This window comes from Tursiops truncatus, chromosome 5 (genome assembly GCF_011762595.2).
Source record: "Tursiops truncatus isolate mTurTru1 chromosome 5, mTurTru1.mat.Y, whole genome shotgun sequence".
Lineage (NCBI taxonomy): Eukaryota > Metazoa > Chordata > Mammalia > Artiodactyla > Delphinidae > Tursiops > Tursiops truncatus.
This window is the reverse complement of record NC_047038.1, coordinates 8,831,591-8,857,043: the sequence shown is the minus strand read 5'-3', so window position 1 is coordinate 8,857,043 and position 25,453 is coordinate 8,831,591.

Here is a 25,453-nt window from a genome sequence, read left to right as displayed (position 1 = left end):
TTAAATATGAGATATACATTAAATATGATTGCCTGAGAAGAATATCTCCTCTGAACATCCCAATAGTTGAGACAAACAAGTAAATAGTATTAATTCCTTAATTTTGATTGTTTAAAAAGATGAAGCTATATGCACTTATATAGTGCATTAAAACAATATATTTGTTTTGTTAAAAAGAATTCTCTTTGACAAGAAATATTAATGAGCATGAGTTTTAATTGTTAATAAATATTTTATTAAGATGGTAAAATAATAATGCTTTGAAATGTTTCAAGATAAATCCAAAATAATGTAGTTCAGGTGATTAACTTCAACTGTGTTACTGGAAAATTAACTAGATCCAGGGACTAGATGCTCTGTAAAGAGAGCATAATAGTTTTGTTCATACAGTATCAGTAATAATGACTATAAACTGGGTATGTAATAGATATATTTTTGGATAAATAATAAATAATCTACATGAGGCATGGCAAACTGATATTTTAATGAATTTTCCTCAAATATTAAATATCTCATATGGAATTCTGACAATGATTGAATGTCAGATCCTTAAAGATTAAGATATTTGAGAGCAGATACTATTCTTTAACTCTATGAAGCCAAGTAAAAATAAATAGATAAGTAACCTTAGTAAAAGTACACCACCATATATTTTAAATGAACTTTAATTTTTAGAATGTATATTTTTGAGATTTATAGAAACATTGCAAGATATTGCAATCTGTTGTCATATATACCTTGCACCAAATTTTCCCTATTGTTAATATCTTACATTGGTATGGTACATTAGTCACAGTAAAGAATCAATTGATTCATTATCATTGGCTGAAGTCTATACTTTAGTCATAGTTTCTTAGTTTTTATCTAATATCCTTTTCTGTTACAACATGTCCCATCCAGGATACAGCATGACATTTAGTTGTCAGGTCTATGAAGGCTTCTCTTACCTGTGATAGTTTCTCAGACATTCCTGTTTTTTTAATGACCTTGACATTTATTGAGAATAGGTATTTTATCTAATGCTCTTCATTTGGGATTTGCGTGATGTTCTTCTCACGATTACACTGGGGTTATGAATTTGGGGGAGGAGAGTCACAGAGGAAGAGTGCCATTTTCTTTCCCTCATATCAAGGTCACATGCTATCAACAAGACTTATCACTATTGATGTTAACCTTGGTAACCTGGCTGAAGTAGTTTGTCAGGTTTCTCCACAGTAAAATTACTCTTTATTCTTTCCCCCTTTCCATAATGTACTCTTTCTAAAGAAGTCACTATATGCAGTCCACACGTATGGAGTAGAGAGGTATGTGCTCCCATGCTAAGGGCACAGTATCTACATATGTATTTGGAATTCTGTTGCATGAGAGATTTATCTCTACCCTTCCATTATTTATTTAATCTTTTATTTGTATCAGGGTGGAATCGTGGATGTTTATTTTATGCCTGGGTTATAATCCAGTTGTACTTTAATGATTTATTTGATCTAATTTTTTCCTGCTTTGGCTGTTGGGAGCTCTTTCTGTGGAATTCTCTGTTAAATTCTGTATTACTTTTACACACCTCCATCAGTGTGTGTAGTTTCTCTCTCTCTCTCTCTCTCTCTCTCTCTCTCTCTCTTTTGAGCATTTCCTTACTTTCTGTCACTATAAGCTACTCCAGGCTCATTTGTGTATCTCCTGCCCTGGTCCTAGAATTAGTCATTTCTCACAGGAGCCCTGGTTCTTTTTATTAAAGAGTGGAATCAGAAGCCAAGGTCTGGGTGCTGCGTCTGCTTGTTGCTATGAGGGTATCATGATTTCTAGGGCCTCTCAAGTACCAGAACAAGGAAATATATGTGTGAATACTAACCTATGTATACACAGAAATCCATAAATATCTCCATCTGTATACATCTGAACTTAAGTTAAATACGAGTTCATACTGTGGTCTTCAACTCTGTTTGATTGCTGCATGGATTATTCTGGTTTCCCCCTTTTGCTTCTCTGTAATCTCTCACTGCTATAGTGAGAAATGTGGCTTTCCCCATCAGTCATACATTTACTTACTTTTCAATACCAATACAGGCATATATGTATAAGAATATCAGAATTTTTAATCCATAATCTCATGGGACACACCATTATCAGCTAGAGTATGGTGCTGATTGAAACTTTCTTTTGTTTTTAAATTCACTTATGTCATTCATTTCCAAAGTGCCTTTGGTCAACACATTTTCCCTTGTTCACTTCAGTGACGTCATTTCAGACATTTTCAATACAGTTAGATTGTTTTGCCCTATTTTACATTCCTTCCTGGGATCCCTCAGCCTACTAAGTTATTTTTTTAATTTGCATACATTAAGGTTTACTCTTTGTACTCTAAGGTTCTATTTATTTTGACAGATGGATAACATCATGTGCCCACAGATACAATAACATAGAGGATGGAGTCACCACTCTAAAACATCCCCTGTGTTTCACCTATTCAAACATACTCTGACAACCACAAATCCCTGGGAAGTATCAATCTTTTTACTGTCTCTGTAGTTTTGATTTTTCCAAATTTTTATTTAACTGGAATCATATAATATGTAGCCTTTTCAGACTGGCTTCTTTCACTTAGCAATATGCATTTACAGTTGATTCATGGGGAGTTTTTGTGGCTTAATAACTCATCTTTTATTATTCAATAATATTGCATTACATTGTTGTGCCACAGCTTGTTTATCCACGTATCTATTTATGGAGCTATTGGTGGCTTCCTTTTTAGAGATTATGAATAGAGCTGCTATAAATATTCATGTGTAGCTTTTTGTGTAGGCGTAACATTTCAGATCAGTTGGGTAAGAATCTAGAATCTTGATTGCAAGATCATGTGACAAGATTACATTTAGCTTTGTAAGAAGCAGCCAAATTGTCTTCCAAAGTCTTGCATTTTACATTTCCTCCAGCAATGAATTAGAGTTCCTGTTGCTCTGCATCCTTGCCAGAAATTTGTAATACCAGTTTTTTGTTTTTTTGTTTTGTTTTTTTTGGGGTTTTTTTTTGCGGTACGGGGGCCTCTCACTGTTGTGGCCTCTCCCGTTGCGGAGCACAGGCTCTGGACGCGCAGGCTCAGCGGCTATGGCTTATGGACCCAGCCACTCCGCAGCAGGTGGGATCTTCCTGGACCGGGGCATGAACCTGTGTCCCCTGCATCGGCAGGCGGACTCTCAACCACTGCGCCACCAGGGAAGCCCAATACCAGTATTTTTTTAACTTCAGTTATTGTAATAGTTGTGTAGTGGTATTTCATTATGGTTTTAATTCAAAATTCTTTATAACATATGATGTGGAGCATCTTTTCATGTTTTATTTTCCATCTGTATATATTCTTTGGTGAGGTCTCTGACTGCTCTTTTGCCCATTTTTTAAATTGGGCTGCTTGTTTTCTTATTGCTGAGTTATAAAAGTTTTTTACATATTTTGGATCCAAGACGTTTCAAAAATATCTTTGGAAAATGCATTCTCCAAGTCTGTGGCTTTACTTTCAATTCTGATGACAGTATATTTCACAGAGCATAAGTTTGTAATTTTAATGAAATTCAACTTACCAGTTTCTTCCATATGGGTTTTACTTTTGGTGTTGTATCTAAAAACTCATTATCAAACTCAAGGTCATCTAGACTTTCTCCTATGTTTTCTACTAAGAGATTTGCATTTTTGCATTTTAAACTTAGATCTGTGATTAATTTTGAGATACTATTTGTGAGAGGCATAATGTTTGTAAGTTTATTCTGTGTTTTGAATATTGATGTCCAATTCATCTGGTAGTATTTGTTGAAAAGACTGTCCTTTCTTTATTGAATTGCCTGTGCTCCTTTGTCAAAGATCAGTTGCCTATATTTGTGTTGTTTATGTATGAGCTCTTTTTTCTGTTCCAGTGACCAATGTTTCAATTGTTTCCCCGATGCCATGCCATCCTATCTAAGATAGCTTTATACAAAGTCCTGAAATTGGTAATGCAAGCCCTCTACTTTTATTCTTCTTTAGTATCTTGTTGGCTATTTTGGGTTCTTTGCCTTTGCAGTCAGCTTGTCAATATCCACAAATAAATGAGTGCTGTGATTCTGATTGAGATGGTGCTGAATCTATAGATCAAGTTGGGAGAAATTCATATATGATAATTTCAAGTCTTCCAACCCATAGGCATGAAATATTTCACCAGTTCTTTACACCTTCTTTTTTTCTTTCACTAGAATTTTGTAATTTTGTGTGTATTGATTCTATATATATTTTGTTAGTTTCATACCTATGTATTTCATTATTTTTGGTGTTATTGTTTTTTTTTTAACTTCAGATTCCAGTTGTGCATTGCTGGAAATAGGAAAGCTATCAACTTTTTGAATATTAACCTTATACCCAACAACTTTGCAATACCTGCTTATTAGTTCCAGGAGATTTTTTTGGTCAGTTCTGGGGGGTTTTTAAAAATCATACTATCTATAAACAGAAAAGTTTTATTTCTTTATTTCCAATCTCTATATATTTTGTTTACTTTTCTTGTATTAATAGACTAACTAGGTCTTCCAGTAAAATGTAGAGGAGTGGTGAGAGAGATGACATCCTTGTATTGTTTCTGATATTAGGGATAAAGCATCTGGTTTCTCACCATATGTTTGATGTTAGCTGTAGGGTTGTAGAAGTTTTATTTCAAGTGGAGGAAATTCTCTTCTACTTGTAGTTTTCTGAGTCTTGTAAAATCATCAATGGGTGATATTTATTTTTTATATTATTAATTCAATGGATTATATTGATTGTTCATTATTGCTATAGTGTTGATATTCAGCCTTGTATAAGTGGAATAAATTCCACCTGGTCATGGTGTATAATTCTTTTAATCTAGTGTTGAACTCAGTTTCAGTATTGTCTGGAGGATTTTTGCGCTTCTTTTCATGAGAGGTGCTGGTTTTCTATTAGCCTTTCTTGTAATGTCCTTATCTTATTTTGGTGTTATGAGAGTAATGCTGGTGTTGCAGAATGAGTTAGTAAGGGGTCGCTTTGCTTTTATTTTTTGGAAAAGATTGTGAGGAATTAGTATCACTTCTTCCTTAAATATTTGGTAGAATTTACCAGTGAAAGCATATGAGTTTGATGCTTTCTTTTTTGTAAGGCTATTAATTATTGGTTCAATTTCGTGAACAGTTATAAGTCTACTGGGATTATCTATTTCTTCTTGTATGAGTTTTAGGTGATTGGGTCTTTCAGGGAACTAGTCCATTTCATCAAATTTAGTGTATTTGTGAACACAGCGTTGTTAATAGTATTCCTTTATCACTCTTTAATGTCCATGAGATCAGTAGTAATGAACTTCTTTTATTTTTGATATTTATTTGTGACTTCCTTACTTATTTTACTGGATTGCATAAGTAGAGGTTCAGATTTTACTTTCATTCATTTCCTCTTATCAATTTCCTGATTTCAAATTCATTGATTTCTGCTGTTTTTAAATTTCTTTTCTTTAACTTAAAATGGTCTTCTTTCCAAAATTTCGTAAGGTGAATGCTTTAATTATTGATTTCAGATCTTTCTATTTTTCTAAAATATGTACTTCTAAAGCATTAGAACTAATTTCCTATAGAGTTTGACCTTTTATTTTATGTTTATTTTATGTTTCATATTTTTATTTTATGTTTCATAAAATTTTGTTTATTTTATGTTTCAAATATTTTTTAAAAGTTTTAACTGAGAATTCTTCTTTGACCCATATACTATTTAGAAATATGTTATTTAATCTCCAAATATTTGGGATTTCCAACTGTCTTTCTATTATTGATTTCTAATTTAACTCCATGTGATGAGAACATACTTTGGTTTCTATTATTTTAATATTTTAAGGTATATTTATAGCCCAGAATGTTTTCTTAGTGAATATTGCATATGAGCTTGTGAAAAGTGTGTATTCTTCTGTTTTTGGGTGGAGTATTCTATAAATGTCAATTAGATTATTTTTATTGATAATGCTGTTTAGGTCAGCTATATCTTTCTTGATTTTCTGCCCGCTTGATCTGTGAATTATTGAAAGAGAAAAGCTGAAGTGTCCAACTATAGTGGTGGGTTTGTCTATTTCTCCTTTCATCAGTCTATCAGTTTTGGTCTCACATATTTTAATTCTGTATAGTTATATAGATGCACATTTAAGACTGTTACATCTTTGGGGAGAATTGACAGATTAACCCATTTATCATTATGCAACATTCCTCTTAATTTTCCATCATTTTTATTGTTCTCAAATTTGTTTCATTTGAAATTAACATAGCAACTCCAGCTTTCATTTATTACTGTTAGCATGGTAAATATTTTGCCATTCCTTTACTTTTAACTAAAAGTAAAATTGTGAGATTTTACAATTAAAGTGGAATTTTTATAAATATATGATTGGGCCTCTTTTTATCCACTCTGACAACCTCTGTCTTTACTTAGTATATTTATACCATTCATATTTAGAGATTATTGATATAGTTAAATTAACATCTAAAATGTTTGTTACTGTTTTTTCCTACATTTTTATATGTTTCTGACATCTCTTACTTAAATTGGGCCTTTTATATGATTCTGTTTTATCTTCTTTCTTAGCATATCAATATCTTTATTGGAGTATAATTGCTTTGCAATGCTGTGTTAGTTTCTGCTTTATAACAAAGTGAATCAGTTATACATATACGTATGTTCCCATCTCTCTTCCCTCTTGCGTCTCCCTCCCACCCTCCCTATCCCACCCCTCTAGGTGGTCACAAAGCACTGAGCTGATCTCCCTGTGCTATGCAGCTGCTTCCCACTAGCTATCTATTTTACGTTTGGTAGTATATATTTGTCCATGCCACTCTCTCACTTTGTCCCAGCTTACCCTTCAATATCCTTCTTTTTGAACATTTAGGTGGGTGTTCTAGAGTCTGCAATACACATTTTTGCTAATATAGATTAATCTTCAAATAATACTATACTGCTTCACAATTAGTACAGGTACTTTATAACAAAGTATTCATAATTCTTCTGCCTTAGTCCTTATGATTTTAATGTTATTCATTTCACTAATACATGTTATAAACTCCAACACATTGTTACTATTTCTTTAAGCAAAAACTTATCTTTTGCTCAGTTAATAAAAAAATAAAATTGTATTTTACACTTATTCATTCTCTCATGTTCTTTCTTTCTTTATGTAAATCTTTTTTCCCTTGAAGCAAGAACTAAATATTAAATGAGACTATTTTCTTAAATAACTTTGAAGATCACTTAAATATGAAATAGTATAAAGTTATCTTCCTTCTACAGAAAATTTAACCAATGCATCTTTGAATCTTTTACCTTTTATATGTTTATTTATTATTATTAAGAAATATATCGAAATATATTTACGGGAGTCAATTTTTATTCTTCACATAATCAAAAAGTGTTGTTCCGATTTGGTGAAAGCATAGGTTTTATTAAAGGTGTTAAAAAATAGACAGAAGGTGAAATGATGTTTACATCATGAGAGATTAATGGTTAGACCTCAGGACTTTACTTTCTTACACATATCTGTCACAAAGATATGCAGGAATAGAGGTGGTGTTCTCTATATCTATCACAGCTTTTCTAAGCAAGATGTTCCAGGATTTGTCTATTGTCTGCTGTTCTAAGTAAGAAAATTGTAGCCAGTAAACATTTTATCCTTTGAGTGTTCAGGTGTTTGTAGTTTATCTCTTTTCTACATTTGGAATTTCCAACTTCACAACCTATTTCTCTCTTCTCCTTGGAACTTAGAGTAATGATCATTAAAAACAATGACTTGGTTTCTGTATTTGAAAAGAATGGTTTGGATGAAAAAGAATACACATTAAATTGGGGATGGTTTGGTCTTTTCACTAAGGCATAATTAAATTAAAAGTACCTCTCTTTGTAACCCAAAATATATTTTGGCCCAAGTTTAATTTATTGCCATTCTTTTTTTTTCCCCTTATGAATTTTCTCATCAGCAAATTTGAAGACAATCCTGTACTTTACTCCAAAACAGCATAAGCCCTCTGTCATGTTCACATCTATATTCTCTTTTTTTGCCAAGCATTCTAAGTAAACATTTGTAAAATCTCTCTCCCTGAGATATGGTGGAATAGTTGGATGGCACACAATGGCTGGAGATCTCTGCTTCTCATTAAATACCTTTGTATATAACATCACTTAGTTTAGTCATTGTTTTTCGCGATGTATTTTGTCGTGAATTGTCACCCTCAATATTCTTTTTTTGTTGTTGAATGTCTCCATGGGTCATGAATGGGTTACTAAGTACCAGACAGTCTGACTCCAGTAACGTAGAAAGCTTTTATAAAAGGATTTCTATTTACTTCAAGGATTTCTATTAGTGCATGTTGGGCAAATAAAAAAATGCACTCAGCAACTATAATAGTGTATAAGGTTGTAGCACATTACACTAGACACATATAGAACACTTTTACAAAAACAGTGATTTTTATTTGTTAATATCAATTTGTACATTAATAATAAAAAGGAAAATAAACATGCACATCAAACCCCTGATTTATAGTTTAGCTAAAATTAAAAAAAAGAAAAAGTTAAATAAAGATTCTTTTGTCATAAATAGTTATATATTTTCTAATTCTTAACTTTCATAGATCAACCTTATGGATTAATATTAAGCCATTCAGATATTAATTTATGTTTTTATTTGGTTGAAAAGAGTCTGAATGTATAAATATTAGAAAGTTTGGAAATCTATTTCTACTTAATACTTACTGCTCTTAATTCATCCTGTGTACACTGTAGCTTCATACACATAGCCTACATTTCCCATTGCCTCAAATAACACTTATTTTTAATTTTTTAACCTATCAGTTCCATGAGGACTCTTAGGAAATATTTAGTTTTATAAGATGGTAGATTCCCAGAGAAAATATTTAATGATCTGAAAAAAATATATAATAAAAATCACGGAAAAACAAATAACACTTTAAGACTGATTTGGTGTCATATGGTATCATACTATATTGTTACACATATAAATATTTATGTAAGAGGGGAGCTAAATGATTCTATGGCAAAATTCTAATAATAATCATTATCTCTGTACTTTGTTACAGAAAATAGAGGTTGAAAATTCATTAAAGCTCTGTACTGATGTTTTTTGCAATATGTTAGGATTATAGAAATTTACTCTAATATTTTATAATGGTTTGTGTTAAATGAATAGCTTAGATATTTTCCCATACCCTTTATCCACTTCTTTCATCTCTTCTCTGGATAAATAATGTATTAGTCCGGGTTCTCCAGAGAAACAGACCAATAGAATGTGTGTGTGTGTGTGTGTGTGTGCGTGTGCGTGTGCTGTGTGTGTTCTCAAAACAATGTAAAGTGTAAAGAAAGATTAGCTCAACTTGACTTAGATAATAAAGGACCATTATTGTCTATGTTTTAATGCAACCACTTACCTAAGTTGCTTTTATATATTTGTAATGGAATCGCCTTGTGGGATTATAGAATATGGCAAGTCTGAAACCTGCAGGGTGGGCTGACAGGCTAGAGAACTGCAGTTGAAGTCCAAAAGCAGTCTGCTGCAGATTTCCTTTTGCTGGGGGTGGGATGAGGGGAGGACAGTCTTTTGTTCTATTCTGGTATTCAACTGATTAGATGAGCGCCCCCCCCCCCACATTATTGAGGGCATTCTGCTTTACTCAGAGTCCATTGATTTAAGTGTAAATCTCATCCAAAAACACCCTCACAGAAACATCAAGAATAATATTTGCCCAAATATCTGTTCACCATGGCCTAGACAAGTTGACACATAAAATTAACGATTACAAGTACATTTGTATATTTGTGACTATACAATGAACCAGTGGATTCACCAATTGCCAGAAAAGGGCGGGGGGAATAAACACAATGTGCTATGATATGTCTTCTTTTTTCCCAATTTTTAGAACAGTTAGATCCATCTTTTCTCTCATTTAACACAAGATGCTTTGTATGTTCTTAAAAAATTTTATAAAGTTAAAAGAAAGATGACCTAATTATACTTAGCTAATAAAGAGTCATTATTGACTAGGTTTTAATGCAGGCACTTACCTAAGTTGCTGTGTCACACAAACTCTACATAAACTGTAAAATCTCTTCTCATATAAGCTATATGGTACTATTCCATTTTAGTTCAGAAATGTTTATGATTAAATTTGGTAGAGTTATTTCTCAAATATTTCATTGTCAAGAAAGATAAACAATTTGAGTAAATTTGCAGGATCTGGATATTAGTTTGTTCCAACATATTTGTAATCATTACCACATTACGGAAAATGGCAATTGATATGAAGTTGAGAATTGATAGTTATGGGAAGCTGTGGATATCTAAATCCTTGTAAATATATCTCTTCTTACATTTTTGTCTTACACTTGTTGCTGAGTGTTGATTGATGTCTTAATATTTCCATTCTTTAAATAACAAAGAATTTATAGGCTATTGTAATGATTGCTTAAACTGTGCTGTTCAACATCCATGATTACATTTAATTTTCAAAAAGAAAGTGTAAGGCTTGATGTAAGATACGGCAGTTAGAATCACTAGGACACCATTTAAATGGGATATTTTTAAGGCATATTGGATGTATCTCACCTTAATGGCTAGGAAAGATAAGGGAAGGCATGAAAAAAGTAGATCATCCATTTATATGGCAGTATCTAGTGTAAAACATTTGTGGGAATTGACATCCTGTATGTTGGGTAATTGGTGGGGAGAATCTCACAACTTTTCTGAACTATTGAACTAGGCACAGTTTGAAAACAACAGAAGGCATAGAAATTTAGGGATGACAGTACTGAGAAAAACATAATATTTACTGGTTTTACCTTATAGCAAATCTGCGTGTAATTCCATGAATTAAATGTAGGACAATATACTCTTCACATAAAAGAGAAAACCGAAACTAAATGGCACTGTTTGAGGCTTGAACTATAAATAGCTTCAGTTCTCATTGTTGCTTAATTTTTTCTGGCCCTGAGATTGGTGACTAAGGCAGAAGATATATGCTGAATATTATTTCATTTTGCATTATTAAGCTGGTCATTAGATCATTCTTTGAATTACCAAATGACTCACAATGCAGAGAGTAGAGAAACCACTATACTAAGCAATAAATCAAACTAAGTGTGTAGAAGCCCGGATCGACCAATTGCAAGGTGGTGATCTTTGGGAATTTATGTAATTTAACTAAAATTGGGCTTTCTTCTCTGTAAAATGTAGTTCATAATAATAGGAAGATTAAATTAGATAAGTGCGGGAAATGTTGGTGCTCTATAGTGTTAAGCTTTTAACAGTATTTATTGAGACCCTATCTTCTAGGAACAGGACATACAGCAGTAAACAATAGAGTCAAATTCTCTGCCCTTGGGGAGCTTTCATTTCCTGGGGAGGCATGGGGATAAAAATAAGCAAATAAACAATTAAATGCATAATAAACCCAATGACAAGAAGTATAATGAACAAAAATAAAGCAGGGTAAGGGAAATGGGCACAGCTGTCTCCAGAACTGTTGTGTGTGTTTTGTAGGTAATTGACTATTTTATGTGGGGTGCTCAGGGAATACTTTAATGATGAGGTGTGGTTTGATGAGATGTAGAAACCCAAAGAGAGGAAAGTGAATAGGATACTCAATAACCAACAAAGAGACCAAGTGCCTGGAATATGGACAGTAAATGAGAGACCAGGGGATGAGGACAGAGCCACGAAGGGATTAGAGAATGTTGACCTTACAGGTCACTCTTAGGAGCATGGTTCCACTGAGGGCCATGGGCAGCTACTAGAAGCCTTCGACGAAAGACACCATGTGGTGCACACTTGAAGAGGCTCATGCCAACAGCTCTACTGAGAATAGGCTGAAGGCAAGAAAGGGCAGACATATTCCCTAAGCGCTCACTGTCATGGTACCACTATCATCATTTAAAATACTGTACATTCAATGCTCATTTCTTTTATGTACAGTGAATTAAGGTGATGCCACAATATAAAATGCTCTCTCATGAAGAGTAAATTAAGCTTTATTTGTTCATTTAGCATATTTCTCCTCTTTGTTCATACATTTTCCCATATTAAAATTTCTGGGCTTCCCTGGTGGCACAGTGGTTGAGAGTCCACCTGCCGATGCAGGGGACACGGGCTCGTGCCCCGGTCCGGGAGGATCCCACATGCCGAGGAGCGGCTGGGCCCACGAGCCATGGCCAGTGAGCCTGCACGTCCAGAGCCTGTGCTCCACAAAGGGAGAGGCCACAACAGTGAGAGGCCTGTGTACCGCAAAAAAATAATTAATTAATTTTTTTAAAAAATTCTACTTTTAGTAGCAGCTGCAGCAAAGCAGCCAAAACAGTGACAGAAGTGGTAACAACATTTCTATATGATTTTTCATATGTTAGTATCAATGTTCTGTAGATTTCTTATCTCTTCCAGCAAATGAGCTAGATAAAAAGAAATCTTACCAACTCATACTTCTGATTTCATCCATTGTGAACCAACCAAAACAGTACTTCCCTTTTGTTTTCTCTTTGCCACTGTCTATATCCTTACAAAGCAATTATATTTTTCAGGTCCTCTTTTTAGGCCACTGATATTGTACAAAGATGTCAGTGATTTTATATGCAGCAACAATGACTTCTAGTCTGTCAAAATATATAGTTATATATTTGTGTATTAGGAATGGTTAAGATTTTAGACCTAAAACATGTAACTTAAGTCTCCTGGCAACAGTGAAAAGGTGTTTACCATTATTAGTATACTTATTTAGCCGAAGATCAATAAATGCTCAATGATATTTCTATATAGACTTTGTCTTAATCTGTGGCTTTCTAAAAACCATCTCCTGAGAATTTTCACCACCAGAATCGATATTCATGTCTACCCTCATGCTGACTGATTTATGTTGTGTTACGGATTGCACCCCAGCAACTTAAATGCAGCCCATAAAGTAACCATCCATCAATGCACTAGACGTACTTGGAAATTTTACATTTAATTACTAATAGGAAACCAGGTGGAAACAAAAGTAATTTGTTCTTTATTGTTATATTAATATAGCCAAATAGTAAAGAAGTAGACTCAAAATCGATTTGATTCACTCACTTCCAGGTGAGTGAACGCATAAGATACTAATATCTTTACTAAAATACTACAGAAACGTTCGATGTAAAAGCAGCCAAAATGGTTGTGATATTAAAAAAATAGTCCACTAATTAGATTCCTCTTGGGCTACAACTTGTACAACATGATTTGTGTATTGTTTTTGTATCTTGGCGTGGGTTCACCCAATACATGTGCTCGAATTTATTCAATATTTTTAAGTAAATTTATAATATTTGTGCAAGAATTAGCAACAAGTTTGAGGACATAAAATGAGCCAGTAAAGAAACCATACAGTGTTTTATTTTTTAAAATCATTTCCCCCCTCCCTCCTCCTTCTTTCCTTCCTTCATTCCTTTTCTTTCTTTTCTTCTCTCTTTCTTTCTTTCATGGGAAGGCATGCTATATTACATACGTTTTGTATAATAAGAATGAGAAACAAGAATATTAAGCAAAACTTATACAATCTTTATAATTAGAGTTGTTTGGGGATCAAATTCTGTATGATAATAATGGGTTTTTACATAAGTTAATAAAGCATAGAGGGTGTTGTGATTCAGGAGCTATCATATCTAAACAAACAAATGAAAACAAACACACATGGGTTATCCTGTTAAAGGCCTAGCAATGATAGCATCTCAGAATAACATGCTTCAAGTTTGTTGTACTATCTTTCTGGATGAGTTGCTGGATCCTCAGTGATGAGAATTTGATTGCAGGAGTCAAGAGGGTGGCAGTAGATTTGCCCTTCTGTCTTAGTCAGCCTGGATTACCATAACAAAATACCATAGACTGGGGCTTCCCTGGTGGCGCAGTCATTGAGAATCTGCCTGCTAATGCAGGGGACATGGGTTTGAGTCCTGGTCTGGGAGGATCCCACATGCCGCGGAGCAGCTAGGCCCGTGAGCCACAACTACTGAGCCTGCACATCTGGAGCCTGTGCTCCACAACAAGAGAGGCCACGATAGTGAGAGGCCCGCACACCACGATGAAGAGTGGTCCCCGCTTGCCACAACTAGAGAAAACCCTCGCACAGAAACAAAGACCCCACACAGCAAAAAAAAAAAAAAGAAAAAAAATTAATTAATTAATAAACTCCTACCCCCAACATCTTCTAAAAAAAAAAAATACCATAGACTAGGTGGCTTAAACAATAGACACTTATTTTCTCATAATTCTGGAGACTGGAAGTCTAAGATCAGGGTGCTAGCATGGTCAGGTTCTGGGGAGACCCTTTTCCTTGCTTGCAGATGGCTGTCTTCTTACTGTGTCCTCACATGGCTTTTCCTAGATGTGGGTGGGTGAGTGGAAAGAGAGTAAACTTTCTGGTGTCACTTCTTTCAGGGGCACTAATCTCATCACCAGGGGCTCATCCTCATGACTTCATCTAAACTTAATTATCCTTCAAAGGCAGAATTTGGGGGGGACACATTCAGTCCATTAACACCCTCTAAAAACTCCCTGTGATTCATTGTTTACTCTTTGGAATCCTGCTGATGCAGATTTTCAGCTCTATTACATAAGGAAAATTAACTAGAAATAACTGAGTCCTAATTAGTAGCTAAAAATCCTGCATCTCTGAACAGTGGTTCTTAGCCAAGCAGCTTTATTTCTCCTTCTCTGGGATACACAGAGAAGAGAATCAAACATCACAAGACAAACAGTTGAAAGGAAATAACAAGATTCTTTAATGAGTACTAACCAGGGTATTGTTTTCTTACATAAATAAATTAAAGGGCTCTCACAAAGAACATAAGATGAATAAAAGAAATGGCAAAGAAAAGAAATTCTTGAAAATGCCTGCTTTCTAAAGTGGACAGTTCCTTTTTGGTGATATTCTTTTAGAAATTAATAGGCTTCCAGGTAAGTCCACCTATTCATTTTATGAGTACAACTGATTTGAGTAAATAGAGATAAATATACTTTATTATAAGAGAGTACAGCCCCATTTCATTTCAATGAACTTTAAGCATTTAATGTTCATTAAAAATTAAAGTGTTTATTGGAATATGAAAATAGCTAAATGGTTGAGTGTATTGATTATACACCTATGGCCAATTCATATTATTTAAGTTATATAAAGCTTTTTTTCATCAGGGCATATAATCCAAACAGACTGGCCATTCAAGAGACCATTTCTATCTTCTGCTTCAAAATTGTATGCTAAACATAAGCTTTCACATTCCTTCCCTCCCAAAATGCAATTTAGCTGAATGAACAAAAGGAAGAGTGAGAAACCCATAAAGGCAATGGAAGTAGGAAAGCATATTGTCAACAGCCTGTCTTTTAATGGCACGCTAAACTGAGCTAGAATTCATTCTGGTGAAGGCTGCAAACCATAGTGGCACAGGGAAGGATGAATGTGGCAGAGAGGGCTCTTCTTCTCAAAAGACCCCCAAGGAAATAGGATATTTGTAAATGGCCAGGGCTGAGAATAGGAGAAAGGAAGGGGCCAAAGTTAGAGTAATTAATTGGATGGATATGGAAAGTCTGGACCCAGGATTCCTTCAGAGTCTCATCCTGTCACTCTGTAGTCCCAGGTGTGACCTCATGAAGTGCTCTATAAATAAAGCGGTGATGCTCCTCCATGTCTTCTTACTATATGTCTACACGAGAGAAAAAAGGAACCTTATCAAAAATTATGGTAGAAAACATACAAAGGAAGAGAGAAAGATTAAAAATAAAATGTATTATAGTTTACAAACCTAGGTTAAATCTTTCTTACTTTTTTATTCACATGGCTCTGGCTATTTTCTTTAAGAACATTCTGTTGGAGGCTCTGTTTAAATCCCCCTGCCCACTTAACCACACAGCCACAGCCAGGTAGTATAGAGTGGAGAGATAGGTGTGGAACAGACTTTCAAAACTGAATAGAAATAATTTGCTTGCAATCAAGAAAGCCAACGCTTTATTTATGTCTATGTGACTAATTAAAAATTATCAATCATTTCAAAAAAAAAGAGTGAACAGAAAAACCATGTGAATAAAGTAACTGACTTGAGGAGAAGCAGAGATTAAATAGAAAGAAAAAATAAATAAAAACCTCATTATTTCCTCAGGAGAGTCTGCAGAGAGTTTGAGGTACTGTTGAAATATCAGTTGAGATCAGTCACCAAAAAAACAGCATAATAGGAAAACAAGAAACATTCTTGAAAAATATCAGCATACTTGATATATGTGGAGTGTTAATTAAACTTGAGGAATGGTTATATCTGGCTTCTCATTTGGTGGGAGTTATAAATATTCTCAGTTTTGTGAGAAAGAAATATTTAAATGTCATTTTTAAATTAATTTCTGAAAGAATACAAGTAGTATATAAATCCTTTATATTAGTAGTAGAAAATATCATGAAATTTCAATCAGTTCTGAAAAGTAAAGGAAAAAGAAGCAAAAGGTCACAAGAAAGCTTAGCAAATAAGATATGTAAAATATAATAGTGAGTAGAGACCAAATGTATCCAAATTATTAAATAGAATAACCTATTATTTTTAAAGATACTTTCATATTATTATTTTTTAAGTTTACATAATTTTCAGATACATATTTATAAAAATGATACAGGTTTTAAACATAGAATGACATAGTTTTTGAGCAAAGAATGCTGAATGAATAACAATATAAGAAATGGCACACAATCTGTGGCCAAGCCAAATATTGAAAAGATAAATTATGTATTATTTATGCTGCCAGCAGAAGGAACATATATTCTTTATGCTGCAAACAATGCTACATTACTGTTTATTTGTTTAAAAAGTAAATAACTGACTAAAACAATATTATTGGGAGGAACTTCTGAGGCAGGAAGGTATTCTGCATAAAAGCTACAGACATAATAAGATCTGCAACACTAAGAGTTTAAATGCCTGACATCTTTGTATGAAGGAGTGTGACTGGTCTCCCACCAAGAACCAGACAGGGTGTGCAAGGTTGTGTAAGGCACTGTCCAAATGTGGACAGCCTGGACAGTGAAAGCCATTATCAAAGGGACCCTGAATGAGTCTGAGAAGCAAAGCCAGCCCTGGATAGTTCTCAAGGCAGTGGCTCCCCCAGCCCTTGCCTATTTGCTTATAGCAGTGAAACCTCTTCTCCAGACCCACTGCCCATAACTTGCTCTCCACTCAGCTTTGCACCCCTTAAACCCTTGGGATTCTTAGTTAACCAAAAGTCAGTCAAAGTGGTCCCAAAAGACAATTCAGAAATTCAAGTATTGGAAAATTAACAGTGATGTGTCTTTTTTTGAACCCAGAGCTCATAGTAAGTCTACACAATAATTACAGGTGGAATTCAAGTTTCAGAGTAATGTTTTAATTACATCCTTAATGACCATATCTGCTCAAGTTTTATCTCTGGTATTCACTCCGGTACCCACACCTTGATAGATAAATTTCTCCTCTCTGAATACGCAGTGCCAAAATGTTGAAGATATGTGAGGTGTTTGAAAAAACGCTCTTGCAGTAAGGAACAAGAAAACCATTTCTATAATAAGTGTATATCCTTCACTCAAGTTTGTGTCTTCTTTATGACCATACAGTGGATGCATTTGCTATAATTCCAAGTTAAAATTATATCTAGTCATTGTTTCAGCATACACAAACAGTGTTTTATGTGCTTAGTATGTGAGGGACATTACACACCGTGTATTTTCATACATAATTTTGATTCTCATAAAGAATTTGAGGTAGAATATTAGTCTCATTTTTAAGTTGAAGATTCAGGGTATGAGAGGTTAAGGAGATTGACAAGTTCTTACATCTACAAGGTGGCAGAACCTGAATTTGAACATATTTCTGTCTGCTGTCAAACGTATGCTCCTAACCACCTTATTATATTGCTTTGCAAATTCTGTGAAAGGAGATTTAAGCTAAGCAAACTCTGCACCATGCAGCCTTCCCCTTTAGGGATGTTGCCCACACGCTTACGTTACTCAGAGAGGCACTGGCTGACACAAGGTTAAGCAGATGGTGTAACTGTGCAATTAACTTTCTTCTGCTTTACCCTTCCTACTTTTTCCTTTTGCATTGACCAAGAAAAACACAACAGCTTTTTGACGAAAAAGCCTTCTCTTTGAGGGACCATCTGAGGGAAAAAAAAGAGAAAGGAAAGATTAGCAAATGTAAAGTCTTTGACTTTTTTTATACTGTTTGCTTGTATAATTTTTTTCAATTCAAAAAATTTCAAGAAAGTTACTTTGTATACATAGTAGTTCATCACCTACAGGTCTTAGGAAATAGGTTCTCAGTGTTTCAAGTATTTATGGATCTGCAAAACTAAAGTACAGGTTAATATTTTATATAGTTTCTCATTGCAGCAAATTTTGGTGTGATGACATTAAATAACAGGCATTCTTTATATGAAGAGGCAACAGGCTCAATGGCTAGAAAGTTTCTCCACAGTGGTGAGGAATTTAGCATACTTATTTGTCTGAGAAGAAGATACATTTAATTATTTCTAAATTAAGATGGTATTTTATTTTTGTGAAATTATCTATAATGAAATTCCTTTTGTAGTAAAATAGAATGGAATTCCGTAAATGTTTAGAGAATGGCAAGAAACCAACTACAATTCCCTGTGAATGGAAAATTGAACTTGCACTTTCATGAAACTGTTGAAAATAAAACCATTAATAGAATAATACTTTAGTTTCATGAGAGGCTTTCATCATTTTCACTGAATAAGAACTAGGCTAACAAAATATTATGGGAATATTGATTCAGTTAGATTAAAAGAGCTAAAACAAAAACTGCCAGCAAATATTTTTCTTAGGTAAGGACTGATAGTAATCTTTACCATTAATCATATAATTTTGCCTTCTATTAGTTTTGGTAGTAACACCAGTAAAGCCAAGCATCTGTAGTTCTACCAATTAGTAAACCCTCATAGTATGTCCGTTCTTACAGTCATGTGACATAGGAAATGCAATGAATATGGACTAGGTCTCTGCCAAGTGACCTAGGAATTCTTTCTATTTCCAAAAATAATGTAAAGCATGTCCTTTTGTGAATGGTGATATCTAAACTGCATTTGTGGAATCTTTTGTTAATGCCTTCATTATTTTTGGAGCACGTATCTCAAGATATGTAATCACCCTCTAAACTTCTTAACTCCTTCTCTAAGAAGAGTGATGTAGGAAAGGTAAGGGGAAACTAAGTCTGACCCCGATCAGGAGCATGATGATTTTTAAAATATTTATTTTATCCTTTTTTAATTTTTCAGCATGTCAATTTCCTTCTAAATCAATTGAAGTTCTAATAAAATATATACAACAGATATATAGCAGCAAACTAAGAGAAATCTAAGTGCATAGTTTTAATTATATAATAGAAAAAATATATGACTCATTTTTTTTCCTGAGGTCAAAAAAATATATATGACTCTTTTTTTTTCATAATTTTAAAAATACACTATTTTTAAAATTATACAGCAAAGCAGTGACTAAGTGCTTTGTGGGAAGATAAAAGCTATTTATCCATATATTAAGATTGAGAAGGTAAACTTCTATAAGAAGAGTTTGTAGACCTGCAAATAAAATTTCTTAAAAATAAGTACTAATAAATATTTTTGCTATTAGCTGATGTAATTTCCAACATTTTTAAGGGATTGTACAGTGTACTATGTGTCATTCTGTACTCTACTAATACCCACACAAACCATACACATATATACACACAAAGTATAATTTTAAACATGTAATACGTATATCTATACATTTTTATGTCAAGATTATTCAAGTTAAACTTAATATTATTACATTAGATTTAGATATTTAGATAAATATTCATTATATTTAGATTCATGTGTACTAAAAGTAAATGTATAATTTTGTGGGGCTGTGGATTTACTTATTTGCATCTGGTTTGTTTAAATGGAAATACAAAACAAGGGTAAATCTTCAGCATAAATGTAGTCTTTCTTTAAGATCACTCTTAATAAAGGTTAGAAAAATCGTTAGTGTATGTTGAAGTTAGAAAGTGGTGGAACAGATCAAGTTTTACTCTAGAAACCTTGTCTTAGTTCTAAGATAATCTTTAAATTCTTTTGTGAGAGTGGGTACCTTGCTTAGCCTTTTAAACCTTACATTTTACATCTTTAAGATCAGAGTGCCTGGGGTAGTTTCCTTGTAATGTCTTGCTTATGTTTTCAAATTAGTTTAAAATAATAGAATAATAATAGCAATAATTAGTTATAGTTAACTATAGATAATGGTTATAATTTCTAGAGAACTCATTCTGTGTCAGGCACTATCTAAGAATTTACATGTATACTTAATATAAGGCTCGGATCAACTCTGTGAGATGAGAAATATTATCCCCATTTCACAGGTCAGGAAACCAAGGAACAGTGAGGTCCAAAGTTGCACCATTGGTAACTATTGAACCAGAAAACAGTGATTGATACAAGCAGAAACTTTTCAAAATTTCTTCAACTTTATCAATCTCTAAAATCTAAAATATGCATGAATACACACAAATTCATAACAAATGTATATTTGTCATATAAACATATATACACATGTAAATTATATCTATACTAAAATTTAATGAGTTTATTAAACTTAACAGCAATGAGTATTCTCAAAAATATTAAATTTAAACATTTAATAAAAACAAAATAAAATTAAAAAATTTAAATATTGTATATTCTTAAATGCTTTCTAACTGAGAGAAAACCTCAAAATTATTGACCATGGATAGTAAATAAAACCACCTTATTTTACTGTCATTACCTTCAATAATTTTGTGATTTAAGACACTTTATGACCTTTGAACTAAGCTATGAAATATTGAAATTTTTAAGATAATGAATTTAGACAGGGTGATATTTAATTCTGAACAAAATTAAATGGTAATTTACTAAAAGATTCTTATTGCCCCAAATCTGCTAATGGTCTCAACATCAAGCAAAACAGTGAGCTTTGCCAGAATTTCCAGTCTCCCACCATATTTTAAAAATGGTTAGAATTATTATCACAAAATTTCCATAATTATTTTAGTAGATATAACAAATAGTGAGCATATTTATTTAAAATCTCTTTTAAAATGGCAGTTTTAGGGGCTTCCCTGGTGGCGCAGTGGTTGAGAGTCCGCCTGCCGATGAGGGGACACGGGGTTCGTGCCCTGGTCCAGGAAGATCCCACATGCCGCGGAGTGGCTGGGCCTGTGAGCCATGGCCCCTGAGCCTGTGCCTCCGGAGCCTGTGCTCTGCAACGGGAGAGACCACAACAGTGAGAGGCCCGCGTACTGCAATAAAAACAACAACAACAACAAAAATAGCAATTTTAAAAACTATATGCAAACAAAACCAAAGCAAACTAACAGAAATTCATCCACAAGCTTCACCATCACATGCTCACATTCTTTAGAGGTATGATATAGAGACTTTCATTCATGTATATTTAGATTTGCTTAGATTCTCTGCATTACAAAAATGATATTGAGCCCTTTCCAAAAAAGTAGAAAGAATATTTTCCCAACAAATAACATTTTTTTCAGAATTCTACACCTTAAACTTACAGTTAATTAACAACATTATACATTTGAAATTCTAAGCAAAATTTGCAATTAGAATTTGTAACTAGCAATTGTAATTAGCATTTAGGATAATTAAATGTAATACATTAAATTTAAATCTTGATACAGTTCTAGGTATAGAAATAAAAGCTATCTGAAGATAACGGATTTTCTCTTTATCTCTGCTTATACTCTTAGACAGTAAATTCCTGTTGAATGATAAATGAATGAAAACAATTCCTAGCCTTGTATGAAGCACAGTTATTTCTGCCAGTTAAATGTTTTTGCTCCAAAATTAATTTTGCTCCAAAATGAATTTATATATAAGTAGATATAAACATATCTATACCTTTCCCTACGTCTACACCTATACCTGTCTTATATCTATACCTATACTTGTTACCTATATCTGTTCCTATTCCTATACTTTCTGAAAGTCTTCAACACCACACTCTTTGTTTTCATAGTTTCTGTATCCTCAGTGGTAATACATACATAGCTGTTCAATGGTAAATAAATGCATATGGAGGAAATTACTTGATTCCTTATCTTTATTAAACTTCCCAATCAAATTTTCAGTCTTCCATAAAACTATCATAAAGAACCCAAAGACCTCTCTGGAATTAGGTTCTATTTGAAGTCTGTCCTTCAATACAATTATGAGATGATTCTCATATAGTGGACATAATGATCCATTGCTTTCTGGAGCCGGTGGGAAGGCTTTATTTCCTTCCCTGAAAATTTCCATCTATGACAAGGGAGCTTGTTAGTGCAAAGTTCTTTTCCGTTTTTGTTCCCTTCGCTTCCCTGTGCTGTAGTGTTTTGCTGGAGTAATTTCGTTGATTTGGGATTTAGAAAAGAGACAGCAGGATCTGGAGTGTAGCCCTTCCTTTTCCTCTCTCATTTGGTAGTTCACTGCTCTCCCCTTCCTCTCTGCCCCTTCATGCCTCAAATTTTTCAGCTGTAAACCATGTAACTGTAGTAGAGACCTCTGTCCTAGTGCATAACTGACTATGAGAAGATAGGAAGTCTGTCTCAATCCCAGATTCAGTTTTTGGAAACCTAATTTCTTCAGATATGAGCCAGGATCTCCAGTATCAGCTTGTTCCCCAACAAAGACACTCTTATGTCTGCTAAGCCTTAGAGCTTTGCCTAATTTCTCAAGTAGTTCAGCACTTGGGCAAAGAATAAAAACAATGACAAGGCAATGATAATTTTAGCTGGAACACATGTGCCAGTCACTGTTCTAAACATACTATATATATAAATTCAGGTGTATCACACATCACCCTTGTCAGTTAGGTCCTATATTTGCTCTAAGACCTCACAGCTAGTAACTGGCAAAGACTTGTTTCAAACCCCACAGTTTGCTCCAAACTTTGCTACACCATCTATTAGACCCCTAAATCCTCCAATCCAGAGATAATTTCAAAGACAAAACAACCCACAAAATTTTCATTGTGAATCAACCCAACTTTGATTTTATTTTTCATCTCACAAAACTTAAGGGAAATGAATTCATTTCTAAAGTCAATGAAACTGATTTGACTTTTTCTCTCTTTGTCAAAAATTTAACATATGCCTTTTATTTTCTGTTGAAATTCTTATTTTCTTGACATAAGTGTATCAAGCTCTTAAATTTAATTTATGGATATATTTGTGCATTTAAATAAATATGCTTTCAATAATTTTTTTTGCATTATACAGTGATTGAATAGTGACCAATATTAGTAAGATTTCTATAAGTGTTGAATTAATTTTAGGAAACAAATTTATTTAGTACATAAATACATCTAAGAATAAGTAAACCAAAGTTGATGGATTAAATTTAAAAGTACTTAGAAGTACACCTAAAGTAAATGGATTTTAAAAATTGATTGCATACATAGTATGTGTGTATTGACACATACTAATAGGGGAAATAAAAGAAAATACACACTTTACAAAAAACTTAAACCTGGACAAAGGAAAATCATGAATAAGAATAGCAATTAGAGTAGAGGGGACCTAAAATTATACATATCATATGGCAGATATAGATGGATTTTATAGAAATGATGTCCAGAGAAGAATTAGTGGATAATTATTTACTGGCTAACTACAATATATAAAGCTAATTTATAAAACAGTAGTCAATTCTGCAGCACACAGAATATAGACATCATGGAAAAGGTAAATAATAACTGTAGCTGAGAAAAATTAAATTAATGGTCAATAATTTGCTTTCAGTTTTGTCAGTTGTAAGAATTCATTCCATTTCATTCCCATTCATTCCATCAAGTTTCCTTAATATCCAGATGACATCCATTATTAATACATTGCTCTAATTTCTTCTTATCTTGAAAAGGCAGAGATTGTCATATTTTAACACTGAATTGAGAGGGTGCCAGCTCCTAGCACCTTTTGCATGATGGCACAGGAGCCTGCCCTCAAAGTACCACATAAGATAAAGACAAAATTCTCTGACTTGCCAGGGCTCAAATGTTCATAGGCAGGCTCACATTTACTCTTCTTTATAGTGTGCTGATATTTCATAATAGCTAAATTTTTCATTTTAGATATTTTATATTATCTTGTATTGTGAATGTTATAAAATTCAATATTTTCAGGTTGTCAATATGCATATTTCCAAGAATAAGAATAATACAGGAAAGGGAGTCAATTGTAACTTCAGATTCCCAAGTTCCATATTGTAAATACACGTTACTATGGAACTGCAATGAATTTTCAGAAAAATCATATGCATATACATATATATATATATATATATATATATATATATATATATATATACACACACACACACACACACACACACACACACAATATACCCAATACAACATGTTTATATCCAGGCTACATTTCCAATTTTATTATTTTTCCTCATCCTATAGTTGTATAGTCAGAACATCAAATAAAGTGTGGGAGAAGGGCATTTTTGCAGTGGTCTTTGCAACATTCTAGTTACAGTTTGTATTCCTTAAAACATTCTTGTAAAGATAGAAAGCAGTTATAGTGAAATTTAAAAAGTACAACTTTCCTATCCTTTTCCATGGCTGGATTTCATAACCTTTCACAAATAACCAATCACAACTTTATATAGACAGCAGGATGAAAAAAAATATATTTATTGCCTTAAGTTAAAATTTATCTTCTAAATGAACCACTCCTAAAAGACATAGTGCTTTTTTTAAAAAAAAAATCTTTATTGGAGTATAATTGTTTTACAATGATGTGTTAGTTTCTGCTTTATAACAAAGTGAATCAGCTATACATATACATATATCGCATATCTCTTCCCTCTTGCATCTCCCTCCCACCCTCCCTATCCCACCCCTCTAGGTGGTAACAAAGCACAGAGCTGATATCCCAGTGCTATGCGGCTTCTTCATACTAGCTATCTGTTTTACAACTGGTAGTGTATATATGTACATGCCACTCTCTCACATCGTCCGAGCTTACCCTTCCCCTCCCTGTGTCCTCAAGTCTATTATCTACTTCTGCATCTTTATTCCTGTCCTGCCGCTAGGTTCTTCAGCATCTTTTTTTTTTTTTTTAGATTCCATATATAGGGTATTTGTTTTTCTCTTTCTGACTTACTTCACTCTGTATGACAGACTTTAAGTCCATCCACCTCACTACAAATAACAGTTTTGTTTCTTTTAATGGCTGAGTAATATTCCATTGTATATGTGTGCCACATCTGCTTTATCCATTCACCTGTCGATGGACACGTAGGTTGCTTCCATGTCCTGGCTGTTGTAAATAGAGCTACAATGAACATTGTGGTACATGACTCTTTTTGAATTATGGTTTTCTCAGGGTGATGTCTCAT